Below are 20,360 nucleotides of genomic sequence, written 5' to 3'. Positions count from 1 at the left end.
GACATGTGTGGCTTCAGAGAGAAGCATTAGCTTCCTACGCCTTTCTTCTTTCCACCAAAAATTAGAGAGACTCTATCCAAAAAGCAGTTTTCATTAAACACTGATCAAGAGAGAGAGGGGAGAGAGGGGTTGGGGAGAGGGGAGAGAGATTCTCAGAAGAAACAAAATGATAAATAAGAATTAAGAGGGGTTTTTTTTTTTAATGTTTCTCACTTGGGGAGACAGAATAGCGGCCCCTGTACTCACAGTGCCCACAGCATGAATGCCCACTTAGTGTTTAGCTTGTTGGATTTCTTGCTTCCAGATCCTCCTGGCCAGATTTATTGCCCATGGCTGAAGAAAGGATTTTTCCCCCATGAAACTTGTTTTGGCTTGAAGTAAAGTTCAAATAATATTTACCAAGATTATTAAAAAACTCTAAAGCTTTTTTCTTCTTCAACATCCAGGGATGGAATGTCAGAAAGTGTTGACAATAATTTTTTAAATTAATATTTTTGGAAGAATTTTATTTAATAAAAGATCAAATAATTACCACACTGCTGGAAGTGGGCAACTGACTGGTAACAATGCTCGCCCATGATGAAGGGCACAGCATCATGCACGCTCTGGGGTGGCTTTGTACCCAGCGTTAATATAGATTCCCCTCCTTAATAAGGAAATAAAAGCTTTAGTCTCCTTATGCTCAGCTCTAAGGCCGAAATGCTGACCTCAAAACCATCCTTGCTCCTAGCAGAGGGCGAATGCTTCTCAATGGAGCACACAGCCCACACACCTTCTAGATGGCCACACACTGGGGAATTCTGGTCCATTTATTAGGGAAAACAATTGCAGCCTGTTCTACACTTTGCAGTCTTCCTTTTTTTTTTTTCAACATCCAGCCAAAGAAGCTGGTGTGATGGTGGTGCATGCCTGTGACCCCAGCACTTGGGAGGTAGAGGCAGAGGAGCAAAGGTTCAGCGTAGTCCTTCAACTATAAAGGGAGTTCAAGTCCCAGCCAGGACTGCATGGGACATTATCTCAAAACAAACAAACAAATGAAAACTTCCAGCCAGAGCAGAGGGCTGTGGAAAGGAAAGTGAGGTGGGTGAAGACCTGGCTTTCCACAGAATCGCCACCACTCAGACCCCTTCTCAGCCTCTGTCTCCTCATAAGAAAACTTTTCACAATAAGGCATACCCCTGCCCTGTCAGAATTGCGTTAGCATCCCATGCCCTGACATCTTTTCATTTTGTCCCCATTCTGCATGTTGCCTTCTCAAACTCCAAGCTACAGCATTTATTTCATTAGTTTGGCAAAGCTCTGTGCCCCTCCTCCCCCCCCCCCCCCCGCCCCCGTTAGAGCGCATGCGCCTCACGTGGGCGTGGCCCCCTGCTAGGTTCCATCTGACGTCACTGACACTCCAGAAGCGTTTACTGAGTTCCCACAGACGAAAACAACTCCCCAGTCCAGTCCACACTTCAGTTCCTGCTCATCTCCAGGTAACCCTACTGCTCTCTCCGAGACACGTGGGGAAAACAGGGTGGCACTTTCCATCAGAGCGTCTTATTCTCCGGCTGATGAGCGAGTAGGTAAAGGTGCCCACTGCAAATCCAGGTACCTGCGTTCTATCCTCAAGACCCACATGGCAGAAGCAGAGCACTGACTCCCTCAGACATCCACACATGGCACGGCATGGTGCTGCGTGGACAGACGGACAGACAGACAGACACACACACACACACACACACACAACACACACCACAACACATGCACATGAATGCACACACACACACAATGAATGAATGAATGAATGAATGAAGTGTACTTTTTTTTAAATAAAAAGCTTGCTCCTCTTCTGATTCCCTGCCATCCTGCTTCCTGTCGTAGCAGTCACTCAGGAAGAGTCCCACCTCCCATATCTCCACGCTCTGGAAGATTCCAAGTCAGAAGGGAAGCATCCTGCGGGAGGGGGAGGTGAGGGACACAGTGAGAAGGCCAGCCCACATGGTATCAGCTAACTTGAGTTTCTTTCTCTTATTGCTTATATCTTGTTATTTATATCTTTTTACAAAAAAAAAAAAAAGAAAAAAGAAAGAAATACTCTGCTTCTCAAAAGATTTTCTTAGTCACTCTTAGAGTTTGGTCTAGTGTACAGAGACCATCTGCTTGACCAAGTCACCTCCACCAGCTACAGCTGCTGCATAGCCAGGCATCAGGAGCAACCACAGGGATGACACAAGACACGCTCTGTGTATCACCCAGGGTTCTCTAAAGGAAAAAAAACCTAATAGAGTGAATATGTAATATACATATGTATATATATGAATACAGGGTGTTTAGTAAGTTGGCTACAGGGTGTGGTCTTCGTAGTTCAGTAATGGCTACCTCATGCTGGAGAGGCGGAGAATCTGGATGCCTCAGCAGTCCCAACCTGGTGCTGAAGGCCTGGAAGGTTCCTGGAGGGCTGGGAAGTTGGTTCTAATATCAGCAAAGGAAAGCATGAGAGAACTTGCCGGTAAGATGAGGGCAAGCGGACAAAAAGAGGTTTTGGTTAAAGGTACATGGGCTGTGGGCCTCCATGTCCTTTTAACTGGGCTGCCACTAGAAAGTGCTCCCAGATTTAGGGAGCAGGGGTCTTCCTGCCTCGGATAATCTGATCAATGTCTTCACAGGCGTGCCTCGTGGCTTGTGTCTTAGTTGGCCCTAGAGGGGCCCATCACACCGCACTTCATCAGAGTAGACAAGAGTGAAAGCGAACGGCAGAGGGGAGGCGGGTATCCGTCAGCTCCCAGGGCCGGAATCGGCTCTCCGTGGAAGTTTATCTTTCATCTTGTGATGGACAAAGTGAAGACCTAATGCTCTCTTCTCAGTGGCACAATAGGAAGCCGTGGGAATGGACAGATCTAGGCTGGACTCCTCCCTCCCTCCAGTACAACCCTGAGGAGGCAGCTTCTTCCAGTGAAACAGGACAGGGACCCTGTGTCTTTGAGTCACCATAGCTACTCGAAGCCAAGGTTCACATGGCTAAGTTAATTTTGCTTCTGTCACCCTCGCCCGGCTTAGCTCTCACGAACCTCAGAAAGCAAGACATCTAAATATAGTTGGGGAAAGGAGAAAGTAATAAAAACATAAAGATGAAGCCAACAGAAGTGTAAAATATGACAAGGAAATACAAAACAATGACATAACCGCCACCCATGGGCCCACCATCCTCAACTGGCCAACTTCCCTGCTTCTTGCCACTTAGGATCTTAGAATTAGGGTTCTCCTAAATCCAGGGAGTGGAAATGCCTGAGAAGTCAAGAGTCTTGATTTTCTGAAAGAGATGTCAATCTTTTTTTTTTTTTTTTAAGAGATGTCAATCTCACAGAAGATGCACAGAGATTCACAGAGATGCACATATGAGAAGCTTAGGAGGCCATGACATGACGGTCTTCAAAGTCTGTGAAACAGGTGTTAAACTAGAGGGAGGGAAACAAAAACCAGAATATGGAGGAAGAAATCAGCAAGGAAACTGAAACATTGGAAAACACCCTCAGTGGAGCCACGTCCGAGTTACAGGGATGGACGGGGGAAGTCAACAACCGAATACTATCATCTGGCACTGGCCAGGACAGGCCGACAGGAGTCAAAGCCGCTGGCGTGGAGCTGAGGCCCTCGATGTGGTGGGGCACTCCACCATGAAGCCCTGATACGTAGACCGTCCTGGGTGAGCCGCCTTGAGCGGCCACCCTCTCCCTGACACCTCAGCATGGCAGGTTTTACTTCCTCTGCCCTGATCCTGATGGTAAAGGGATTTCAGAGCTCACGCATGCGCGCTGGGGCTTCCGGCCTGTTTCTCCCGGGGTGTGTAGGCCAAAGCATCCATATAATCTCTAGAAGGCGAACAGGGTGATGTCACTTCGTCAGGGAGGGAGGCTAGAACGTCCCCTTGGCTGTTTCCACCCTGGTCATTCTACGGGGTCAGCCTCGTTGCCCGACTCACCTGTGCGCTGCGTACTGCAACTTGCCGTGGCCAGAGGCGCACGTGCAGCTTCTGGCCACAGCTGTTGTGTTGGTTGCAAGGCGTGCCTTTGCTGGCTACCCTTGCTTTGGTCCTGACCCTCTCTCCCTACTCCACTTAGCTTTCACCTCATGAACCAGAACTTCCTGGCCTATTCTAACTCCCGGCTCCAATTTCACCCTCCTTGCCAGGCTCCAGGCACCCGCAGCCAAGCCAAGTGCCTCATCTGGCCTGAGCTCCCCTCTCGGCTTCCCAGGCCTCTGCTGGGCCTAATGTTTCAAGCCTGGAGTCTCGGTACTTTGTTGTTCTGGTGTGATGCCCAGTCGCCAAGCAGCCAAGGCTGTGCCTCCTCTGCACTGAAATGTTCCCTAGACACCCTGGAGCAGGCAGAGCCAGCATGGCGAGTCCTCTGGGCACCACAGCCAGGAGGAATAACCTGGAAGGGACATTAAGAGGTCTGTGACTTAGGAAAAGAGGAATGAGGAGAAATATTTGGGGAACCTATTATCCGGACTTCAAAGCCTTTGTAGAAAGCCTCCTGGTGCCCCTTTCCTCCCTTCTGCCTAGAGGAACTGCCACTGCAGAGCAACTGGGCAGAATGCTCAAGACAGAACCCATTAGAACCCCTTTCAGATCTCTATTTTTTTTTTCAAAACTTTCAGTCATTTCAAAGCTTTGAATGATTTTCCTCGCTCTCCTGTTTTGCATTCACTAATTCATTCATGTAATAATAGGTTCTCAATATTTCAAAATATACCGTTTATGCCACAAAATCATGTACTGAAAAACTATATGTCATTGATCAACAGGAGACATTGTTCCTGGACCAATGCTTCTCTAGGAAATACTGATCTCAACACGGGAAGAACACAGGCATTGCACGGAACCAGCTGAAAAGTGCGTGTACGGCATGTGCAATTAACATAGCCAAGACGCAGTGTCTCAAGCTCCCAATGCCTTGGCATGCCTAGAAAATGGGAATTTGATAAGGTATAAATCCATCCCGCTGCTTGAAGCAGGACACGATTGTCCCCAGACCTTTAGCTGCCAAGATGCAAGGCAGCAGCCGGGAGGAGGTGGCGGTGTCTCAGCCCATCTCTAATTCCTTTGCAACCTGGTAACAGGTTCTGACAAACAGGTCAGCACAACTCTACAATTTTGGGGGAAGAAGGAAAGTTCATCCCCTACTCTAGGAATCGGAGGCATATCCGTGAACAATACAGAGAACGGCCTCTGCCCCCAAGAGGCACAGCACACATACATACTAGACACATGCATACGCAGGGCCCCCACGGGATGAAATGTACAGTGGGACCCAGGGGACAGGAAGTAGGTGGGAAAGGAAGTGGAGGGAACAGGACAGGAGACATGGGTAGGACAGGAAGTAGAGAGAACAGGAAGTGCAGAGGACAGGAAGTGTAGAGGACAGGAAGTGCCTTGAAGGGGAAGTAAGCAAAGACTTAGGGGGAGTGAGGTTCTCAGTCACTCCACGCTGTGAGGAAAGCAAGAACAAAGTCTCTCTCTCTCTCTCTCTCTCTCTCTCTCTCTCTCTCTCTCTCTCTCTCTCTCTGGAGAGAGGGTGCTTCATGGCTTCCAGAAGTAGGAAGGAAGCCCAATTGGTGGGAACAAGAAAGTCAGGAGAAGCAGGAGCCACGTCAAGGGCAGCTGAAGTTGTGAAACTAGAAAAAGCCAAACCCAACATCAGTGAAATGAAGACTAAAAATATATAAAGGAGCAATGAGACAAAGAGCTGATTCTTTGAAAAGATGAACAAGATTGACAAATCTTGGCCAATCACCAGAAACATAAAACCTAATTGGACAAAATTAAAGATGAAGAAGAGATGCACCAGGTAATGCTGAAATCTGAACAACAGTGAGTGAATATTTTGATAACATTTTAATAAACTCAAAAATCTTGAAAATTTTTACATATTTCTAGACATAATTCACCTACTAAAATTAAACCAAGAGGATATGAACAGCCTACAGAGATTGGGGGAAAACAGAGGTAACAATGTCTCTAAACAAAACAGCAAACAAGGACCATGTGGACTTGCTCTTGAATTCTACCTGGTCTCTAAGGAAAGGTTAGTAACCAAAACTCTTCAAAAAGTCCAAAAATCAGAAAGGGAAGAACTGCTTCCAAAACCAATCCACAAAACCTGTATTACCTGATCCTAAAACAAGACTAAGGACACAACAGAGGAGAAAACTACTGACCAATTTCATCACAGAAAATAGACACAGAAATCAATGTAACGCCTGCGCATTGAACTCTGTGACATTTTCTAAAGCTCACAACACCATGACCAAGTTGTCTTCACTCTAGGAATGCAAGGATGGTTCAACATACGACGCCATTACATACAGTACAGCACATAAATAGGTCAGTGACAAGCATCACGTGGTTACAATAATAAATCCAAAAATATCATTATGAAATTCCTGAAAAATAGTAACAGAAAGATGATGCTTCAGCATAGCAAAGTTTACACACAGCAACCCTGCAGCCAACACTGTGCTAAATGAATAATGTCTGTTGCTGCTAGTTTTTAATGCTGGTTTATTTGAGGTATTTAGTGTCTCTGCCTCCTTTCTTCACCCCAATTCCTCCTACACCTAAACAGTAGTTATGAGAGAAAGAAGGTTAGCCATGGGGGAAGGGGGAGAGTGTAATCTCTTCTTCCAACTGTTTAAGGTTGATTGAAGTGTGTGTGTGAGCACATGTACATACATACATGCATGCACACATACATGCACATGCACACACACACATATATACACGCACATGCACACACACCCCCCAGGTGAATCAGCCAGTGGAATGGAATTGAGCCTACAAATAAATACAGTCAGTTAAGCCACCCAGTTCTTACCTATGATGCCAAAAGTAGAGACAGAGAAAAAGTGGACTCTTTAATAAATGGTACTGGAAACACTGGTTATTTGGGTTATTTGTATATAGAACACACCTGAACCTCATCTCTTACGCTGCACAAAACTCAACTGAAGACGATGGGAGACAAAGCTGCCAAGGACAGCAGGGAAAGCAAGCAGACATGTATGTGAGGATTCTTCTGCGTAAGACTCTAAAAGCTCAGAAAAGTACTAACATGGTTGATGAATGCTTTACATCAAATCAAAAGTCTTTGTGTGCCAAAGGGAGCAATCACCAGAGTGAACCCTGCTCTACAGAGCAGCACAAAAGGGTTTCAGCTGTTCACCCAACAGGTTCGTGTCCAGACTTTACAGAGAACCCGAGAAGCCAAACAACAAAAGAAACAATGAATGCGATCAGAATGAGCAGACAATTCCAGGGCAGATAGCCAACATGCGCCGCAAAAGTGCTCAACATCATTATCTACCAGGGAGATGTAAATCAAAACTACAGAGAGACCACGTCTCAGCCAGTATCGCTGGAGGGAGGGAAGGACGCCAGCAGAGAGCGGTGCTCACACGGCACTGGTGCGATCTCAGTCCATCTAGACACCATGGAAATGGAGAGAGAGTCCTCAGTGAGGGAAGATAAAAGCACTCTCTAGTGACCATCAGCAGTGTCTGGGTGTGTTGCTCACTACAGAAGGAGCCTCTCTTCACGCAGCACTGCCCGTAATACCCAAGTTATGGAGTCAGCCTACATGCCCACTGAGGGAAGAACAGAAAAAACGCTGAGGCTGGGGAGATGGCTCAGCACTTAAGAGAACTTGTTGCCCTTGCAAAGGACCCTAATTTGTCCTTGCACAGCTTGTGTCCTAGAACCAAGACGAGGGTCACCGAGGGAGGCAGGCATGAAGAAATGGCAGACAGGCACACTCACACAGGAACACTGGGTTCGAGTGATCTAGGCTTGTCAGACGAGAAGCCTCAGCACCCCAGAAGCTCAGTGTGAGGGAGGGGGACCTCCATTCACACTCGGCCAGAGTCAGGCTTTGCCATCCCTCTGAGCCTCACGCAGGGGAGAAAAGCTTTGCCACTACCATGGGTCGGAGGCTTAAGTCCCTGAGGTGCCTGGGCCCATGTCAACAACAAACTCATTCATTCAGACATCATTTGCTCCCCACAAGTCCACAGTTCTATTCTTTGCACACCCACATGGAGGCTGACAACCATCAGTAACGCCCGCTTCAGGGGATCTGACCTCTGACCTCTACAGGCATTAACCCAGCACTGACGTGGTACACACACATACGTCCAGGCTAAATATTCATACACAGAAAATAATAATACATTTTTTTAAAATGTGGTACATTGGAGTGTTGTTAGGCCAGGCATGGTGTCACATGCCTTTAATCCCAGCACTCAGGAGACTGAGGCAGGTGAATCTCTTGTGAGTTAGAGCCAGCCTGGCCTACAATTCAAGTTCCAGGATAGCTAGAGCTGTTACACATAGAAACCTTGTCTCAAAAAAAAAAAAAATTGGAGTATCATTGGCAATATAAAAGAATAAAATTGTGTCACTTTCATGAAAATATATAAAATATATATCTTCATAATAGGCAAAATAAACCAGACTCAGAAGTCCAAATATTTTATGTTTTCTGCCACACATGAGATGTAGAGGTTGTTTTTGTTTTGGGTTTTTTTTTTTTAAGGTGTAAAGGTAGGAGTGCTGTTCAGGAAGAGGCTGGGAACCAGTGTGACATGGTAGAGAGGTCAAAGGGTTAAATGCACGAAGATCGCACAACAAAACCCACATCCACTTCACGCAACTGACCTGTACTAATAGAATAGTTTAAAAGTCTGCTTCTGCTGGGAGGATTCTGTGGCCACTGAGCCCCAAGTAAGCCTGCTGTGGCATCAAGTCCCACGGCTAAGGATGTTTCTTGCTATGATAGGAGAAAGCAGACATGCACACAACACTTGGGAGGAGACCGCACTAGGGCCAGGGTACCCAACACACCTGGGAGGCAATCTCCCTGACCTCCAGCAGGCCTCCACGTGGAAAATGATTAAATGACACCAGTTTAATTTTGTGAAAGACAGCAGTGAGCTACCTCCTCAATATGCCCCAGCTGGCCCCTCAACAGTGTCTGTCACCGCCAAAGCTCGCCACTCTCTCTCATTCGAGAGAGGAGGGCGTTGAGAAGCACCGTGGTCCTACCATCTCTCTGAAGAGCCCCCTGACTGTGAGCAGGGCATGTTGGTTACAGGGTGCGAGCCCTCAGCCTGGCCAGTTCCCGCGCACGGCATTTATATTTTCCATGCTGTGGTGAACTTGGAACCTCACCCGGCTCCAGACAGAATAAATTTACTCCCTGCACAAATCTCTTGATCATTTCTCCTTCAAATGTGGGAGAGCAGCACTGAGAAGGTGGGAAGGGAAGAGCACGTCGTAAATCCAGGGACGCTGGGGCTGAGCGCTGCAGGAGCCTCATAAAGGAATCTCTGTGTTTTCATATTATTTTCTGTTTAAAATCGACATGTGTGGTTTCAGACAAAGACGTTTTAGTGTGGAGGAGAGAGGGCTCAGTGTCTCTCCATTTTGGAAAAGTGAAGGCGTGTCAGGAAGAGACACTGCTGAGATGTGCTCTGGGAAGGACTCTGCAGGCAACTAAAAATAAACCCAAGGGCTTTCGAATAACTGTCCTCGGGAAGTCCATCCGGGCACTGGGCTGCACCGGATGCCAGCCGGCCTCTGTGTGTCAGTGCCTTGTGCATCTCAGCTGTCCCATCTGAAGGGGGACAGGTATTGTCAGCCTCCCCGAGCTGAGCCTATGTGTCGGGGAGTGTTAACTGTCACTTAACATGTCTCTGACTGGCAAGGTCATCAGAGCCCTGTGTTTTCTTTAAAACACTCGTCACTGAGGGGTTGAAGATGTGGCTCAGCAGCGCTTGCTGCTCCTGCAGAGGATCCAGGACATCTGATACCCTCTCTTCTGACCCTCACGGGCACCGGGGATGCACATGGTCCATATTCATACACACAGGAACACACACCCACACGCAACAAGTAAAATCTAAAATACCTATCTTTGAGTAATTTTTTAGTATAAAGAGGCAGACAGGGCCAGGGAGATGAGCTCAACTGGTAAAGCATTTGCCTTGCCGGCCATGAAGTTCTAAGTTTAGTTCCTAAGCATTTGTGTAAAAGGCAGATGTTGTGGTGGCAAATGCTTGTAATTCCAGTGTTGGAGAGGCAGAGCCAGGCAGGTCCCTGGTGTTGCCTGACAAGCCGGCTCAGCTGAATCGGTGGGCTCTACGTTCAGTGAGAGACCCGGTCTCAAAAAGCAAGGTAGAGGCCGCCTGAGGAACTACACCTAGGCTACCCTCTGGCCTCCACATGGCAAGCACACCCACTCCCACATGCATACACGGAGCCAAGTATATGCTACCCTGTGCATCGGAGCATTGCCAGGCTTGAACTCTGACGCTGCCATACAGGGCCGGCTGTGTCCTCTTGGGTATCCTAACTGACGTCTCTATGCCTCAGCACCCTTCTCTTCCTGCCTCTACTGACCTGTGAGGGTTGAATTAGTCGGTGTATGAAAAGCACTTACAGTGGACTGGCTCAGCCCTCAGGTGTCGTGGCTAGATACCAAACATCCTCCCAAAGGACTAGGTGTTGAAGGCCACTTGGCCCTGGCTGGTAGTATTCTGGGATGTGGGGGTCCCACACTACAAAGCTAGAGGAGCCGGGTGACTGGCGACGTCTCTCTGGAGGGTGTGTGGCTCCTTTCTCTCCACCACCAGCACCTCGGCCGCTGTAAGTTTCTGGAGAACAAATTACAAAGGGGGGAAAAAGGTTTTCTTTTTCTTTGACTCATGCACAGATTTGCTTTTTGAGGTCAAAGACTTTAGGATATCATGACCGTACAGAAAGGAAGCCATGGGCGACAGTATACCAATAAGGAAGGCACGGAGTTGGGAAGGAAATGCGGCAGGATCCTGGGGAGGCAGACGAGAAGACTGGGGAACGGACACGGTCAAACACATCATACACACATATGAAAGTGTCAGAGAATAAAAAAAAAAACAACTGCATCCTGCCATCCCTTTGGAATAAATGGTGGAAAGGGGTGACATGCCACTGCCACGGTGGATCGAGTGGGGTTGCAAGGAGCAGACTCATTGGACAAAAACAAGGAAGCATCGATGAAGGCCGGTTCCTTGGGTTCACACTCCGGCTAGCCATGGGGAGTTAGTGACATGACACAGGGTGGATAAACAGGAATGTGGAAGAGGGAACCGACAGGAGAGTGAAGGACTCGCGTAAGCAAAGGACTGAAGACTGCCCACCAGGATATGATGTCAATGCAAAGTGCTTCCAGGTTAAGGAGTTCATTTGGGAGAACCCACTGTCTGCTCCAGTGACTGCCTTAATGACAGCCAGGGCGTCTGCAATAATGGCGGGCAGCCATGTTGCTCAGCTGGGCATCAGTATCCCCTGAGCTGCACAGCCATGTCTAAGCTGAACTCCTCAGAAACTCCATGACACCTGTAGTTTCTTCTGGCCTCCCAGTGGGTGCGCACCTTGTTCTGGCCAACATCCAAGACAGGGACCCGGAAGGAAGGCGAGAAGAGACACACCCTGCAAAGGGCAAGACGCACGCAAGGCTAACTGGACGATCCGAGGCCCACGTTCCATTTTGGTAGGAATCTAGTCCAAACAAGAAGAGCCAAACCAGGCCCCGGGAGCAGTGCTGCCTAGAACAGATGTCCCTTTACCCTTCTGCTGGAGACGAGTCCCCACATGGAGTGACACAAAGCCTACGCAGTACTGTATTTTCCAATTATTAGTGACAGATGTGGGGTGCACAAGGGAGATTGCTGTGTGAGTTACAAGCTTAATTAAAACTTTAAAAGCAAAGGTTTTCAGCCTTTCTCTCTCTCACTCACACACACACATACACACTCACACACTCATACATACGCACACACTCACTCACACACTCACACATACACACACTCACACACTCACTCACACTCACACACATACACACTCACACACTCATACATATGCACACACTCACACACACTCACATTCACACATACACATACTCACACACTCACACATACACACACTCACACACTCACTCACACACTCACACATACACACACTCACACATACACACACTCACACATACACACACTCACACACTCACTCACACACTCATACATACGCACACACTCACTCACACATACACACACTCACACACTCACTCACACACTCACACATACACACACTCACACATACTCACACACTCATACATACGCACACACTCACTCACACACTCACACACTCACTCACACACTCACACATACACATACTCACACACTCACTCACACTCACACACACACATACTCACACACTCACACATACACACACTCACACATACACACACTCACACATACTCACACACTCATACATACGCACACACTCACTCACACACTCACACATACACACACTCACATACTCACTCACACACTCACACATACACACACTCACACACTCACTCACACTCACACACACACACACTCACACACACACATACTCACACTCTCTCACACACTCACACACACACTCACACACACTCACACACACACTCACACACACTCACACATACACATACTCACACACTCACACACACACTCTCACACACAGACTCACACACACACACTTCTTGCTGTGGTTCATATGACCCACTTTACACAATGACATGATGTCTCAATTCGGATAAATGACAGTCATTAGAGACCACATCCAGGAAACATTCTGTGGGTAAGAATTTCATTTTAAGAAATAAGATGCAGACATTAATACTCTGTTATTTTTAACTTGGCTTCATCTAGTACAGATTCTGAAACAGGATGTACAAACCTTTTGTTTCCAAGAACAAAAAAAAAAAAAAATCTCTTTTGTCTGGAGCACATGCCGCAGCACCTCGCACCTTCCAAGAGGAGAGAAGTCAGCCTGTGCTGAAAAGGCAGACAGCTTGACTGCATGGGAGGCCGCAGAGGCTGCATCCAGGTACTGCTTGTGTCAGCGCCACTTTTAAGGTGACCACAGGACTTTTCCTAGTGGTCTGGCCTGACACCTAACAACACTCTGCTTCCCAGGGCTCTGGTTGGTCCCTCATTCCAACCCAGGTGCGACCCTCTCCAAAGTAGCTGGCTCATTACCAGCTTCACTGCGAAGCTCAGATCTAAAGGGACAGCCTACCTCATAAGACGTACACGGGAAGGAAGAGCCAGGTTAGACAGCGCTGACCCCTAGTCACAGGAAGCCCACCAGTTGCCTGCTGACAGGCCTCTTCATGTTTTGTTATGTTTTTCGTGGTTCTTTGTGAATTTCACATTATGTACCCCAGTCCCGCTCATCTCCTCTACATCCACCATACTTGCAACCTCCTCCCAACAGAGAAAAAAATCTCATTATGGAAGCTGTAGTGTGGACAGACTTGTATTTAGAAAACTGTAACTGTATCATCTTTCTTTTTCTTTTCTAATTGTGGAAAACGTCAATATATCTGAAGCGTAGAAAACAGTATTCTAAAGTTCATACCATCACCAAACTCAACAATTACCAACTCACAGTTAATTTTTGCCTCTTATTTCCCCTTATACATACTATTTTGAAGTAAATCCCATCTGTGATACCATTTCATTAAGAAATATTTGTGTCTCTGGTGCCTAAAAAAAACCAAAACGGTTTTGCTTGGTCTGTTTGGAGGGTGATGCTGACGTAGGGTCTCGTGTAGCCCCAGCTAGCTCTAACACATCAGGGAGCCAAAGACAACCCTGAAGTCTTGACCCTCCTGCCTCGGCCTCCCCACGGCTGAGACCCCAGTTCTGCCCCTCCCCCACACTTCACTATGACTAACCTTTCAAGCATTACTGTAAGGACTCACAGGGGACAGGAAAGCAAAAGTCATTCTAGGTTTCCTCAAACCTTCCCCAGCATCGGCAGGGGCACTGAGTTATACTGAGCATCCGTCCTAGTGTGCGACCCAGTCAGCTGTGTGATGCCAGCCATCGGCCATCAGCTCTTCAGTCTTTCGCTCAGGGATGCACACCTTTCCCTGGGACGGGCCACAGCCAGTCAGTACATTTTCTATAGCACAAGGCCATGACCTTGCTTGCTAGAGACGCCCTGAAGAGCCATCCAGTGAGGCAGGGGGCAAAGGCCATGAGGTAAACAGAGTATCTACCTAACTTCTCTGTCCAAGCAATGCAGTGCTGATCTCGAGAGGACTCAGCAGTAAAACCCTACATGGCATTCTTTGTCACAGAGTCTCCCTCACAGGGAGCAGCCTTCATCTTCCTACCTTCCTCACTGGTCCGTAGGTTGTGCAGATTCCTGATTTTCCCCAAACGTAAAATTGATGGAGGAGGATGGGAAGAAGGAGTCTTCTTCTCTCCTCCTCCTCCTCCTCCCTCTTCCTCCTCCTCCTTCCTCCTCCTCCCTCCTCCTCCCTCCTCCCTCCCCCCCCTCCTCCTCCCTCCCCCTCCCTCCTCCCTCCTCCCTGCCTCCTCCTAAAGGTTCTGTCATTTTCCAACAGCACCGCCAGCTGTTTAAACATGAGTCTATGGGGACATCTCGAGTCACCTACCCTCTATACTGACACTTGAAGAAACAAGCCGCCCTGTGGTATAGCTTAGCCTCCTCCTACTGCACAGCCTCTTCTTGACTTTTATAATATTACATGGTGCTGTTCTGGCTGCAGAAAGCATCATTAGAGCCAGCTGTGCTGGGGGTTTTTTGTTTTTTGGGGTTTTGGGGGGGGTTGTTTGTTTGGTTTGGTTTGGGGTTTTGTGGGTTTTGTTTGTTTTTGTTTAGTTTGTTTTTGTTTTTTGGGGTTTTGGGGGCGTTGTTTGTTTGGTTGGTTTCTTGTTTGTTTTGTTTTGTTATCAATTTGACACAAGCTAGTTATTTGGGAAAAGGGAACCTCGCTTGAGAGAATGCCTCCCTCAGACTGAGCTGTGAGCAGGCCTATGGGGGAAATCTGCAGCTAGTGTTGAATGTGCAGGGGGACCACTCCAGAGCAGCTGGGCCTCTGGTGTAGGAGAAAGCAGCCATGGGGGGCAAGCCAGTCAGCAGCACTCCCCCTTATCACAGGAGTGTATACCAAGCTAAGACACCAGCACTGTGCTTTCCTGAGGAAGCCTGAGGAACACTTACTAATAAATTCATTCAAGGGACACACACTGCACTTTCATGGTTCCTTTTACTACAAAATATATTAGTGAATTTTTTTTAATCCCATGTCATTTTAGGCAAAAATTTGTGGGTGTACGAGTATATGAATTATTCCCAGGAGGAGTTCCAAATTTTTCAGTAGATTTCAAAGAAGCTGGTAATCCCCAAGCTCAGCCCTTCTGCTAAGTCCCTAAAAGGACAAACTACTGCTGTGTGGCTGAGGGGCTGAGCCAAGAGGAAGCACTCACCAGCAGAGACAAGGCTGTGACCTAAGCTGCACTGGGCCACACAGTACAACTTTACACCTGTCTCCACTCAAGACCAAAAGTACTTCCATAATCAAATACTTGCTCATTTAAAAGGTAGGTGTTGGGCAAGCGAAATGGTTCAAGAATTAAAGGGTCTGCCATGTGAGCACATGGCAACCGGCATTCAGATCCCCAGAACCCATCAAATGCCCCATGGGAGTGGCAATAAGTCTGTGACACCAAACCTTCTGTTCTGCTAGAAACTAGGTCCCATCCACCAGCATCCAGGAAGCCAGCACGGTTGCTCTGTGAGCATCAGCTCAGGCGTGAGTGGAAGAGTCACTGCACCACTGAGAAGCTCCGTGTTTCGGGAAACCCCAGGTGCCGCAGTTCTGTCCAGGAACCCAGGCCCGGGACTCCCTTTCTGTCTTGTGGCACCAGGCTTTTCTACTGAGGGCCACGGCTCCCACTGCTGTGATATTTAGACACTATAGTCTAGATAGGAGAGCGTTTGCTGCTAGCTTGGCGTTTGCTGAGGCTTCTAAGGGGATAGGATTCCATTCTTTCAAAACAAACTCCTCTTGTAGATATTCAGAGAACTGGGATTTTCTCTTAACTACTTTTATCCGAGCACAGCGTGATTGACAATGTTACACAACTGAGCATTGCCTTGGCCTCTCCACCTGCAGGTGACCGACATCAACCAGCCAGAGAACTTTCAGAAACAATGTATAGAAACGCCATTTTCTATTCCCTCCGCTCAGCGTGCTTCCCACTGGGGGCCCCCATTCAGGGCCACGCTTAAAGGCATTCCATACAGTTATTCTCTGCCAAAACTCCAGACATAATGCGATTTTGCTTCATCTAATCTTTACTGTCTAAGAATTGGTTTTATTAACCTAATTCTGTTATCTGGCTATGGGAAATGGTTCCACAGTTTTGAATCATATGATAATCATTTATATGTGTCCTCTCCCATTCTTCATAACTGGAAAACTTTGTTTATCCTCTCAATGTTTTGAATTTTAATGCATATTGCATGTGTACATTTTTCTAGAAAAACACATTCATCTTTACTTTTAAATGCTGGAAATACTCTCACTCTGTGCTGGGGACATCCCTGGTAGGCTTGCTCCTCAGCGGAACTCTCAGATGGAGAACTGCAGTCGCTGTTTCACAACTACAGAGGCTGAGGGACAGAGAGTGCTGTCCAGGTCACCTGCCCGGTGAAAAGGAAACAGAATTGTCTGACTTTCAGATTTCAGACTCAGGACTGGAAAGAAAAAAAAAAAAAAAAAAAGCTACGGGCTGGGTTCCCAGAACCCTAGCTACTTGGGAGGCTGCGGTAAAAAATATGGAAAGTTTGAGGTCAGCCTAGGCTCCATAGAGAGACCGTGCCTGAGAGAAGGGAAGGAAAGGGAGAGAGGAAAGGAAAGGCAGGGAAGCGGGGGAGGGAGCGGAGGGAGAGAGGATAACTTAATAAGAAAATTCTATCTGGAATTTGTATTCCACAAAACCTTACATTTCTTCCGGTAGCCGATGACAGCAGTGTCTCTGAGTCTGGAAGCACGCCCTCCTAGTGAGGAAGGAGAGTGGACAGTGGACATGGGAAGACCTGGACAAGCTGAACCGGACCTAAGGGGACACTTCCCATTGCTTTTGAAACCTACCAAGTCTCCCGTTTGTCTGTAAAGCCGTGTGTTAGCAGGCCTTTTTGAGCTCATCAGTGTTTGCTCTAGGACTGTGGGAGAGTCCAGAGCTGCATCCCCCACTGCAGAGTAATGTGGGCTTGGAGCACCCAAGCTGCACTCTGGGGTAGCGGACCAGAGACTGGGCCCACAAAACAGATACGGGGATAGGGAGGGGAAAGGTCCTGGTGGAAGGATGGTGCCCAGCTGAGATGGATGGAGAGACATACAGACATCAGCGCACTACCGTGACCCACTAGCTGCAGTGGCCCCGGTTTTCAGCAGCTTTGCTCCCTGGGTCTTTGAGGAATGTCAGGGAAGGGACTGGAGTCAAAGCTGTGTCACAGAGAATAAGGCCACAGTCCTGGGAAGTGTGGGTGGGGCAAGGTCTGCCGTGGGTCCTCATCCTACCTCGGTACCCTCGGCCACAGACCTCACAGAGGATGGTACAGAAGTGCAGGCGCACAGCAAGGAGGGTTATGAACACTGTTCCCTCCCAGAGACAGTGAAAGCAGGTCTGCGTCCGTCACCCAGCAGTGTCACTCCTGGGCATCCACCATCCACACACATCAGTCAAGGCCCCACAGAGATGCCTGCCACCCTCAGCCCCACCACCCAGCAATGTCGGAGGCCAGGGGACACTAAGATCACACCAGAGCACAATGGTTGTGAAGGTGCTGCATATTTTTTAAAATTGGGGGTTGAAAGTTATAATTATCTTATTAGGTGTGATGGCGCTGACCTGTAATCCCAGCACTCAGGGAGAGGAGGCTGGAAGATCCCCAGTTCAAGGCCAATGAGGGATACACTACACCATGTCTTAAGAAGAGGAGAAAAAAAAAAAAAAAGAGGAGGAGGAGGAAGAGGAGGAGGAGGAAGAGGAGGAGGAGGGAGAAGAAGAAAAAGAAGAAGAAGAAACCAACCTGTATCTTTAAGAAAAAAAACTACAGTTAAAAACATTTTGGTCTTAGTTACTGGTTTTTTGTTTTTGTTTTTGTTTTTCTGTGATAAAATGCTCTGGCAAAAGCAACTTATAAAGGGTTTGTTTTGGCTCACAGTTCAAGAGGACCAAAACCCATCATAGCTGAGAAGACACAGTAGCGGAAAAGGAGGGCATGGTCGAGGGAACAAGAGGCTAGATGCTCATATTGTGTCCACACTAAAAAAACAAAAAACAAAAAAACAGGGTAAAAAGGAAGCCGTACAGTCTCAAGTTCCAACCAGCTCTGCTGGCTGGTGACCAGATGCGCAAACACATGAGCCTGTGGGGAATTTCAACATCTGACCCACCCAACCTGGTCCTTAAAAAGAAAGAACGAGCAATTTTGATTTCCTGTCTGGGAACAACCATGGTGTGAGGCTCAGTGGAAAGCTCCCAGGTGTGAGTCCACAGACGTTGTGCACAGCCTGGGTAGGAGAAGAGAGGCAAGAAGCAGAGGGGGGCAGGGTGAGGGAGGGAGTAATGGGTGTGTTTGAGATCAGCACCCAGGCCACATTTGCCAAGTGAGGCTGCTCAGACTCCAGCAGCCCTGGCGAAGGGAGGCCGAGCGGCAGCCACGTACCATTCGAGGAGAGAGCCTGATATCTTTTCTCTTCTGCATGTCAATCCCCCACATAGTGAAATAGTATTTATTTATAAGTGTTTGCCCTCTAGCAGAGACTAGCAACAAATGCACTTCTCTCACCAGCTAACACATCTGTGAATAAGTCGACCCTCAGTTCTCAGACATCTTCTAAAAATATTCCCCTGTGTCCTTCTTCCTAAGTGAAGCCAGCTACAAGTCTCAGGTTTCTGGCACTGAAAACAAGTTCTTATTACACTTGTCATATATTTTCATTCACATCAGGACACACACACACACACACACACACACACACACACACACACACACACCTTATTGCGTTTCTTCAAGCTATTGGATGGTCCTCCCTCACACACCTCGAAAGCACTAGTTAACGTAAACTACTTTTAAAAGTTTCTTTCCAGCTGGGCAGTGACAGTGCATACCTTTAATCCTAGCACTTGGAAAGCAGAGGCAAATGGGTCTCTGTGAGTTCAAGGCCAGCCTGGCCTACAGAGTGATTCCACGACAGCCAGGGCTACATACAGAGAAACCCTGTCTCAGGGGAATTTTTTTTTCATTCCGGAATATAATTTTACTTTTTCTAAGTCAAGTTTCATCTGTTTCCTAAAATTAAGAGCTGAGTCCTTAGCATGATGTCATGATGTCCAAGGCCTAGAAACATGGCATGATCTCTTGGCACATGAAGTCCCACTCAGTGTGAAAAACTCATAGGTGAGAGCTAAAGACGATTTCCTTTCATCCACAAAATACCTTGGAAGTTTAAAGGATGCTCTGCATCTTGTAATACTCGCGCTAGCGACAGAGCCTTGGGTCATTCACTTATTATTCAACGTTTTGCTTTTTTTGTTTTTTCTAGACAGTTTCTTTGTGTAGCTCTGGCTGTCCTGGAATTCACTCTGTAGACCAGGCTAGCCTCAAACTCAGGGATCCACCTGCCTCTCCTCCCAAGTACCAGGATTAAAGGCGTGGGTGCGCCACCCCTTGGCTATATCCATTCACTTTTTTAAAGATTAGCCACCAGTGTTCTGGACACCAGGCACGAACTGGAGCTGGAAACAGGCCAGAGGTCAGGGTTCGCTCTTTCTTCAGACCTAGAATGGGGAGGCGGGGCCACAACTACGGAAGTTCCTAACAGAGGAGGATACGCTGGGTGCAGAAGTGAGACCATCGGATTCAGTGAGGGGTGGAGAGGAAGTCCCTGAAGAGCCGGCCCTGTGCAGGGGTCCAGTGGCAGCGGCTGGAGTAACCAGGGGCCGTAGAGGCAACCGCATCCTCTCGTTCCCCGCTGGTGACCGCGTATCGGTTCACGAAGAAAATTAACACCACCAGGCAGGGCTTTGCACCCAACACCATCAACTCAGACAGTTAGCCTACATTTCTTACTTTTACTTCTTTTTTTTTTCTTTCTTTCTTTCTTTTTCTGAGAGCTCCAGGCTCTCCCTTACATTCCGAATCCCATGAGCTTTCTCCAAGGCTCTAAGAGAGCCTGAGCTTTGGTGTCTGTCAGAGTGCCTGAGGGACAGCTGCCTCTGCCTCAGCTGTGGAGCGGAAGGCGGGCGCGCGCAGGCTTCTGGAAGGCCCATTTCCTCACCAGTAGCCTGGGAGCACCCGTAACTACACCGAGGTGCTGGGTTCATTTATAAACACCCCACCCCTTAGCGTGTGGTGAGAAACCCAAAGATGTCAGCTGCCATCATCAGTCCTGTCTCCTCCAACG

General features: G+C 47.9%; 1 protein-coding gene across 1 annotated transcript in view; it reads left to right on the top strand.

The window, feature by feature from the left end:
- Window positions 1–20,360, top strand: part of Pthlh (parathyroid hormone like hormone) — a 63,615-nt gene that overhangs the window by 33,559 nt on the left and 9,696 nt on the right. The window lies entirely within an intron of this gene.

Source organism: Acomys russatus, chromosome 13 (genome assembly GCF_903995435.1).
Source record: "Acomys russatus chromosome 13, mAcoRus1.1, whole genome shotgun sequence".
Taxonomy (NCBI): Eukaryota; Metazoa; Chordata; class Mammalia; order Rodentia; family Muridae; genus Acomys; species Acomys russatus.
The sequence above is the reverse complement of the archived record's forward strand: the minus strand, read 5'-3'. Positions and strand labels throughout refer to the sequence as shown.